Here is a 9,196-nt window from a genome sequence, read left to right as displayed (position 1 = left end):
TGGACTTTTTGTATGCTTGGATTGTTTGGTTTATATATTAGCCAGTCACATCCTCCAAAATGGGAATGTTCATGATCGTTCAAAGCAGGCAAAAATTGACATGTGGCTTTAAGAAAATTATTCAACCTTTCAAAATCTCGTGTTTCTTACCTCTAAACATGGGGATAATAACAGTCCTACCTCATGAAGTTTTCATTTGGGATTAAATGAGATAATGCATGCAAAGTACATAGTACTATGCTTGACACATAGTACTCAATAATAGTTAAGATTGTCATCCTTGTTTTCATGGAGTTCTAAATATTTGCCTTGTGATGTAATTAATTTCTCTGCTTGGTCATACACATAAACTCTGCGAAGCATTTGAAAACACCATTGAAATGAGAGTGAAGCAAAGCCTGATCATGATTTTTACAGGACTGAACACTGCAAATATCATGGTACTCTCCAACATCTGATTTAAAACAAAACATATTAGCAAGCTGGGTGCAGTGACTCATGCCTATAATCCCAGCTCTTTGGGAGGTCAAGGAGCAAAGATCACTTGAGGCCAGGAGTTTGAGACCAGCATGGTCAATAGAGCCAGACCCTATTTCTATTTTTTTAAAAGCCTAACAACACTAAACGTACATGCATACTGAAGTCAGATGTTTCTTTCTGGAAAAACAAAAACAAAAACAAAACTGCTTTGTTGATTCTCTAAACGACTGCTTACTTCTCCTATTATGTAATCCAGCCATGGAATTAACAACTTGTAGTGATTATGTTCTCATAAATTATAGAGTGTACTGTTCTATAGCCATGGTTAGTATCTTGCAGTAATTATATACATGGGCTAAATGCATAAGAACTGTGAGTCAACAGTGTCATGGAAGTGAGTGCTAAAATCCTAAATCTCTTTTGTTTTTGTTTCTTTTGGAATCAAACCTTTTTTCCAATATTGATATAGGTCAGATTTAATAGCAGAAGTAAATGGGGAAAATTAATTTAGTATAAATTTTTAGGAATAAATCTATGTGTTAAGGCAGGTCCAACTGTATAACATTCATTAAGAAAAATTCGATGTGATGTCACATTGCTGTACATGGTGTGAGGATAACCCTGAAAAATAGAGTAGCAGGTCTGAAGGGCAAGGTGACCATGGAATTAACAAATACATTTGCAGTGGAATTCAATATTGCATAAATGACCAAGGAATAGCCCCTCAGCAGATGATAAATGAGACTATTGCAAAAAGAGCCATGGGCTGGAATTACAACTGGTCTTGACAAAACATGCGATGAGTTGATTCCATGGGTGATGTTTGTCGCTAGTGGATAATAGATAAGACTGAGTGAAAATACTCAGAGTATTGCATTTGTGTGACAGAAAAGGCTCCATGTACCTCAGCTTAATAGACTACAAGGTAATTGTGGTGGCTAAGTGGTGGGGGAAGGAGCCTTGGCTTGAGAGTCACCGCCAAGGTACGAGTATGGGTTCTGTTCCTGACTACAAGTGTCACTTGCTAGCCATGTGATATTTGTATTACCACTATTATCCTTTTGACACGGGCTAATTGCACTCACTAAGCTTCAATGACCTCATCTTTAAAATGGACTATAATCATCTCCACTGTAGTTTCTGAAGGGATTACATGAGATGATGTTGAAAACCACTGAGCAGTGCACTTAGCACACATTTAAGGGCTGGATACACGTTACCCACAATTCCACTTTTTTGTCAATCAAATATTTTTATTTGAAAAAATTTTGTCACATTCTAGTTAAAAATTTAGAATTATTTTAATTTATCTGGTCAGGTGCCGTGGCTCACATGTGTAATCCCAGCAGTTTGAGAGACCAAGGCGGGAGGATCATCTGAGGTCAGGAGTTCGAGACCAGCCTGGCCAACATGGTGAAGCCTCATCTCTACTAAAACTACCAAAAAAAAGTAGCCAGGCATGGTGGCGGGCGCCTATAGTCCCAGCTACTTGGGAGGCTGAGGCAGGAGAATTGCTTGAACCCGGGAGACAAAGGTTGCAGTGAGCCCAGATCGTGCCACTACATCATTACACTCCAGCCTGGGTGATAGAACAAGACTCTTATCTCCAAAAAAAAAAAAAAAAAAAAAAAAAAGATTTACTTTAATTGATCTAATTCAGAGAGTTATTAATGAAAAATTATTTTAATTATTTTTAAAGAAGGTTTCCCTCAACTGGAAAAACCTCATCATTTACATATCCAATAAAAACAACTGTCTGGATTATTTTGGTACATTCTTAGTTATTTCTAGATGGTAACGTCTTAATAGTAGACTGGCTTAGCAAATTTAAGATAAGCAGCATTAAATGAATAGAAATGCATGTGATTGAGCATTAATGGCCCAGTGTTTCAGGCCTGTCTCTGCTACTGATAAGTTGTTTGACCTCTTGGAAATTATGTAACCTCTCCAAGTCTCGATTATTTGCAAGACAAGGAGGTTGCCCAAGTCTCAATTATTTGCAAGACAAGGAGGTTGCATAACATGATTCTAAAATTTCTTCCTATGCTGTAAACCTGAGCAGTCCAATATGGCAGCCACTAGCCATATGTGACTATTGAGCACACGCAACATGGCAGGAAATTAAGATGTAAAATATACACTGGATTTGGAAGACTCCATAGGAAAAAGCTAATGTAAGATGTATCATTAATATCTTTTCTTTGTGCTTACATGTTGAAAAAAATACTATTTTGAATATATTTGGCTAAGTAAAATATATTAGTAATATTAATTTCACCTGTTTCTTTTTTATGCAGTCACTAGGAAAGTTAAGATGCCATGTGGCTTACATTCGTGGTGGGCACTTCATCTCTATTGGACAGTGTTGTTCTAAGAATTCTCTGAGTTTATGAAATAAGTTTTAGTGAGGGTTCCAATTAAATCATACCCAGAGCTAGAATTCAGATCTTCTGGGAAACTTCTGATAAGTAGATAGTGTTGGTGGTTCTTCCTCCATCTGACGGCAGCAGTTGATTTGCATGGATATGCAGAGATGTAGCCTTTGAGGAAGTAGGAGAAGGGAAGGGGAATGGATGAGATTAGAGTCCAGTGGAGACACAGACTGCAGCCGGAATCCAATGGAGCTGTTCATGGAGTGGGGAGTCTGCGACGGTGGAGTAAATGTAATGCACTTTTGGTTCTCGGGAAATAAAGCTCTGCAAGTCCACCTGTGAATGAGGTAGGAAATCACTGTGATACTACCATCAGCTGGCTGTTTGGGGAGCACTGGTGACAGCCCACTTCAAAGGAGTCTGGGAGTCTGCTATCCTCACGACAGGCACAGCAGGCACTTCTCAGGTATTGGCCTGAAGGAGTGAAGTAAGAGAACAGAGCCGGCCACACAGTGAGAGAACCTGATAGATCAATTTATAAACTCTGGACTCTCAGACATAATCAGGTGAGATTTGCATAGTACCAATGTCTAGGACTAAAAATGTGGGATCTTAATGTTGATAAATACCTTCTCTGTACCAAAGGCCAGTGAGATCAAGGAAGGTTTTTATTTTATTTTTTTTAGCAAAGCAACATAAAAGTCTTTAAACATAAAAGTTGTTTGAGAGCAATGGCACACCAGGTTTTCTGTGTTGTTTCAAACAGCAGGCAGCGTGCTCATGGTGTCTTGCCTAGGTCATCTGGGTGAGGGTATGGGGCACAGTGAAGATGGAGGAAGTATTGACAGACATGCATGTTGCCACTTCTCTGTTGCCTCCTCTGTTGGTTTATAGCCAATAAAATGTAGACAACATTCACTATTTTTAGGGGGCATCAAATGCTCAGTTCTAGCTAATTATTGCAGACACAGGGCTCCCAGATCTTCTGGTGTCTAAGGAGAAGCTGGAAACCTTGATTTTTATGTCACGTACTATAATATTTAAATGTTAGTAATTAGCACAAATTAATACACACACACACACACACAATCTGTTGGCAGGATGCTGTCCAAGGGCCATCAGTGTACACTGCGCAATTTCTAATAGTAGAAACCCTATAAATAAGCAGCCTTTATCTGCACATTCTGAAACAATTTTTTCAAAGCTTTCCTAGTCTTTTTCTTCTTTAAATAACACAGGGTTTTTTTGTGAGCTCACTAAGACATGCTTTTCCTGCACAAAGAACCTGGAACTTGAGCTTGGCTCAGATATGCTACCACAAGGTGGAGCTCAAACATTTTTCTTTTTTGTCAAGTTTTACATGAAATTAGTGCTGATTAATGCAATAACCGAAACTATGATTCTATGACAGCTTAGTTTATCTCCTGCTGAGATTGCTTATGTGCTTTGGTTTTGTTCAAAATTACTAGCTGCAAAAACAAACAGCAAACAATTTTATTTTATTTTTATTGTATAGATTTAGGTTAATTTACTTTTTCCCATGACATATGCTGAAGGCAGAGTTAAAGGTGTAAGAAAAATATAGAGTTTGGAACTCTTGGGATCCTATAGGCTTACAATTCAAATTTTAAATGTAAAATAGAAAATAAGCCCAAAAGAAAACATGATTCTCTAAGACAAGAAACATGTTTCCGTTTAGGTAAAAGGAAAACCAATGATTTGTCCCTGTGGGCTGAGGTACTTAAAGAATCTCTCTCTGCCTTAGAGTCCTTTCTTAGGTTTCCAGCTTTATTTCCTTCCATTCACTTGGAATTTCCCTGAACCTCACTCTCCAAGTACATCAGTCCACACAACATGCCCTGTTCTGAGACGTGGCTTTGCCTTGTTTGTTTGTTGTTTCATTTCCCAGTTGCTTCTGTTGTCCGGAAGATGCTTTGTTGGCTGCACCCAGACTATTGGAGTTTTTCTTTCTTGTTTCTGTTTTAAAATAACAACTGTTGTTTCAAGGCTCAGCTGAAATCTAAAGCCCCCTTTAAGAAGTCTTTCCAGTTCTTCTGAGTTGGCTTCAATAATCTACTCTTCCACGATCATGATAGTACTGACTTAGGCTTTCTGGGCTACAGGACTGCTCTGAATATCTGACGCGCCCATTCTCTGAATTCCCATGAAGAACATCCTCGTTTTACAGCCAAGACCCCTGAAGAGCAGGGAGAGTGATGCAGCCGAGCCTCTGGAGCTGGCACTGGAGTGAGATTCATGTCAGTCCTGAGTCTGTGCTCTTATCTGCTAGGTTATGGCATCTCCCTGAATCATTATAGTACATGCCTCATGGTCTTATCTTACCATTTTTAACTGTTTATTATTATTATTTTCATCACAGTGGCTTATTTGTCTATTTACTCTATTAGAGTTTGAGCTGTTCAAGGCCAGAGGGTAAGTCTTGTCACTGTGACTCAGCAGTACTGGCTCTGGGGCTGTCCATGCAGGAGGGGAAGGGTTACGGTTCAATGACTCTGGAGGCTGAGGTCCAAGTGACCTCGCTTTGCCACGTGTTAGCCATGGGGCCTGGAAAAGATGCATGTCCCTGAGACTTAGTGTCCTCCCCTGTAAAATATGGAAAGCAACTGCACTTCTTCCACAAGGTTTTGTGAAAAGTGGTTGAGTTAAAATCTGTGAAGAGCTTGAGATGCAGAGTCTGGCTCATAGAACTCCCTACGTGCTAGGGATTATTACAGCAGACATTTGGCACTTTGAATCGACAGTCCTGGCATTCACACTGATGTATCACAGTTTTCAAGGCAGCTCTTAAAGCTTTAAACACATTGTCCAGCTAACTTGTTAATGTTTTACTCCCAATTATTTTTAGAATAAAAAAAGTTTAAGGATTAGTTGGTGACCAGCAGTGATAAGGCAGGCCTTGACTTAGATGTGCGATCTACACGTGTAAACCTGGTAAATACTCTGCTGAGTAACACACACAAAACACACTGATTTTGAATAACTGGATCCCAATTTTATACACGGTAAGATGAGCAGGCAACTTTACAATGAGAAAATAAGACTTTAATCTGTGTTTCTTATATTTAAATTCTAGGAGGTATTCTTATGCTTCTGAGTCTCCTACTGACTTCTGCTGAGATTATTCTCACGATATCGCTGAAGAAATTTGAAATTTCCCATTAAAGCAGATGCTTCACTCTCCAATTCATTGAAGCTAAAAAAGACACAACCTTTTAAAACTTTACAGAAGGTTGTATGGATATCAAGGTTATGATAAAGAATCTAATCTTCAATCACAATATTTTCTTTATGGAAATTTGATTGGATTTGCATAATTTTGACTTACAGGAAACTGGCCAGTCCCAAGTAAAAGGATTCTCTCTTCCTCTGTAAATTGCATTATCCAGTAATTAGTTTAACACATTGTATTAGTCCTTCTTGTATTGCTATAAAGAAATACCTGACACTGGGTAAGTTATAAAGAAAAGAGGTTTCATTGTTCATGGATCTGCAGGCTGTAGAAGAGGCATGGTTCTGGCATCTGCTCCATTTCCGGGGAGGCCTCAGGAAACATACAATAACAGTGAAGGGTGAAGGGGAAGCTGGCACATATTACATGGCCAGAGCAGGTGCCAGAGAGAGAGAAGGGAGGTGCTACACACTTTTAAACAATCAGGTCTCATGAAAACTCTACCATGAGAACAGCACCAAAGGCAGAAATCTGCCCCCATGATCCAATCACCTTCCTCCAGGCCCGACCTCCAACATTGGCGATTACAATTCGACATGAGATTTGGGCAGGGACTCAGATCAACCCATATCACACATGTTTACTGAGTGCTTGCTACATACCAGTCACTGTTCTAGTGACTGGCATGCTTTCCTCTTTGAAAATAACATGGCTATAATACTTATATTTTCTTGGTGACCAAAGTCAAGTGAAAAGCTGAATATTTAGAATAGGTAAATTCAAGCAGTTGAAAATTCAACCGCCTTAATAGTTTACAAGGAAACTAAGGAGGATTGACCAAAGTGGGGCCAAGTGTGGGTTTTCCCACGTTCTCTTCTTTTCCTTTCTCTAAATGAAGGTCTCATCCTCACTGCTGCTCCCTTCGACCACCCCAGGCACTGCCACCTGGCCAGGAGAGGAAGGTGCCACACAAGAGTGACCCTTCCACCACTTCCTTTGGGCTCTATCTGCCTCCTGGTTTTTACTGTCACTGGGTTTAGATTATTATAGGGTTTCCAAATTCCCAATAGATAGTAATCTTTGAAATTTCAGAACAAATAATCAGAATTCCTGAAATGATATTATTCTCTATTTTTAAAAATACATAATTATGTTTTTAATTAGTAACAAGTGATAATATTAAACTATGAATCATTTTTCTATTATAAGATTTTACAGAAAGTTTATTTAAAATTATTATTATAAATCAATCTATTGGGACAAAATGATATGTTTTAAAATGACATGTTAAAATGATCTTTAACTGACATGACATTTTATAATAGAAAACATTGAAAGAAGGGGGTGTAAAAACAAAACAATTGCTGAGTAAAAATCATTTTAAAATGTAAACATTATATTATGTATATTTAATGTTTAAAAGTTAACTTTTTATTTTTAAAAATTTTAATAGTTTTGGGGGTACAGGTGGTTTTTTGCTACATGGATGAGTTCTTCAGTGGTGAATTCTGAGATTTTAGTGCATCTGTCCCTCAACCAGTGTACACTGTGCCCACTCAATATTTGTCTTTTATCCCTCACCCCACTCCCAGCTTCCCACCCTGCAGTCATCAAAGTCCATTATATCACTTTGTACGTGTATGTGTCCTCAAAGCTTAGTTCCCACTGATAAGTGAGAACATGCTGCATTTGGTTCTTTATTCCTGAGTTACTTCATTTAGAATAATGGCCTCCAGTTCCATCCAAGTTGCTGCAAAAGAAATTATTTCATTCTTTTTTATGGCTGAGTAGTATTCCATGGTGTATATATACACATTTTCTTTATCCAGTCATTGGTTGACGGGCATTTAGGCCAGTTCCATATCTTTGCAACTGCGAATTGTGCTGCTGTAAACATGCATGTACATGTGTCTTTTTCATGTAATGACTTCTTTTCCTTTGGGTAGATTCCCAGCAGTGGGATTGCTGGATCGAATGGTAGATCTACTTCTAGTTCTTTAAGGAATCACCATACTGTTTTTCATAGAGGTTGTACTAATTTACATTCACACAGCAGTGTATAAGTGTTCCCTTTTCACCACATTCACGCCAACATCTATTGTTTTAACTTTTTAATTATAGCCATTCTTGCAGGAGTTAGGTGGTATCTCATTGTGGTTTGAGTTTGTATTTCACTGATGTTGAACATTTTTCATATGTTTGTTGGCTATTTGTATATCTTCTTTTGAAAAGTGGGCAAAAGACTTTTTGCCCACTTTTTGATGGAATTATTTGTCATTTTCTTGCTGATTTGTTTGAGTTTCTTGTAGATTCTGGATACTAGTCCTTTGTTGGATGCATACTTTGTGAATATTTTCTTCCACTCTGTGGGTTGTCTGTTTAATGTGCTGATTATTTCTTTTGCTTTGCAGAAGCTTTTTAGTTGAATTAGGTCTAATTTATTCAATTTATTTATTTTTGTCTTTGTTGCATTTGCTTTTGGGGTCTTTGTCATGAATTTGCCTAAGTCAATGTCCAGAAGAGTTTTTCCAATGTTATCTTTTAAAGGCCGGGAGCTGTGGCTCATGCCTGTAATCCCAGCACTTGAGGTCAGGAGTTCAAAACCAGCCTGGCCAACATGGCCAAACCCCATCTCTACTAAAAATACAAAAATTAGCTGGGTGTGGTGGCAGGTGCTTGTAATCCCAGCTAATCAGGAGGCTGAGGCAGGAGAATCACTTGAACCCAGGAGGTGGAGGTTGCAGTGACCCGAGATCGTGCCATTGCACTCCAGCTTGGGTGACAGTGCAAACTGCGTTTCCAAAAAAAAAAAAAAAAAAAAAAAAGAAGAAGAAAATAGGAAACAAGCAATGTTATCTTTTAGAATTTTTATAGTTTTGGGTCTTAGATTTAAGTCTTTGATCCATCTTGAGTTGGTTTTTGTATAAGGAGAGAGATGAGGATCCAATTTCATTCTTCTACATGTGACTTGCCAGCTTTTCCAACACCATTTGTTGAATAGGGTGTCCTTTCCCCAATTTATGTTCTTGTATACTTTGTCAAAGATAAGCTGGCTATAAGTATTGGCTTTATTTCTGAATTTTCTACTGAATTTTAAAACACAAAGCACCAACCATCTTATCCAACAATCTCTTTTTGTTTTGTGACAAAAACT

This window comes from Macaca nemestrina, chromosome 14 (assembly GCF_043159975.1).
Source record: "Macaca nemestrina isolate mMacNem1 chromosome 14, mMacNem.hap1, whole genome shotgun sequence".
Taxonomy (NCBI): Eukaryota; Metazoa; Chordata; class Mammalia; order Primates; family Cercopithecidae; genus Macaca; species Macaca nemestrina.
Note: the sequence above shows the minus strand (reverse complement) of the source record.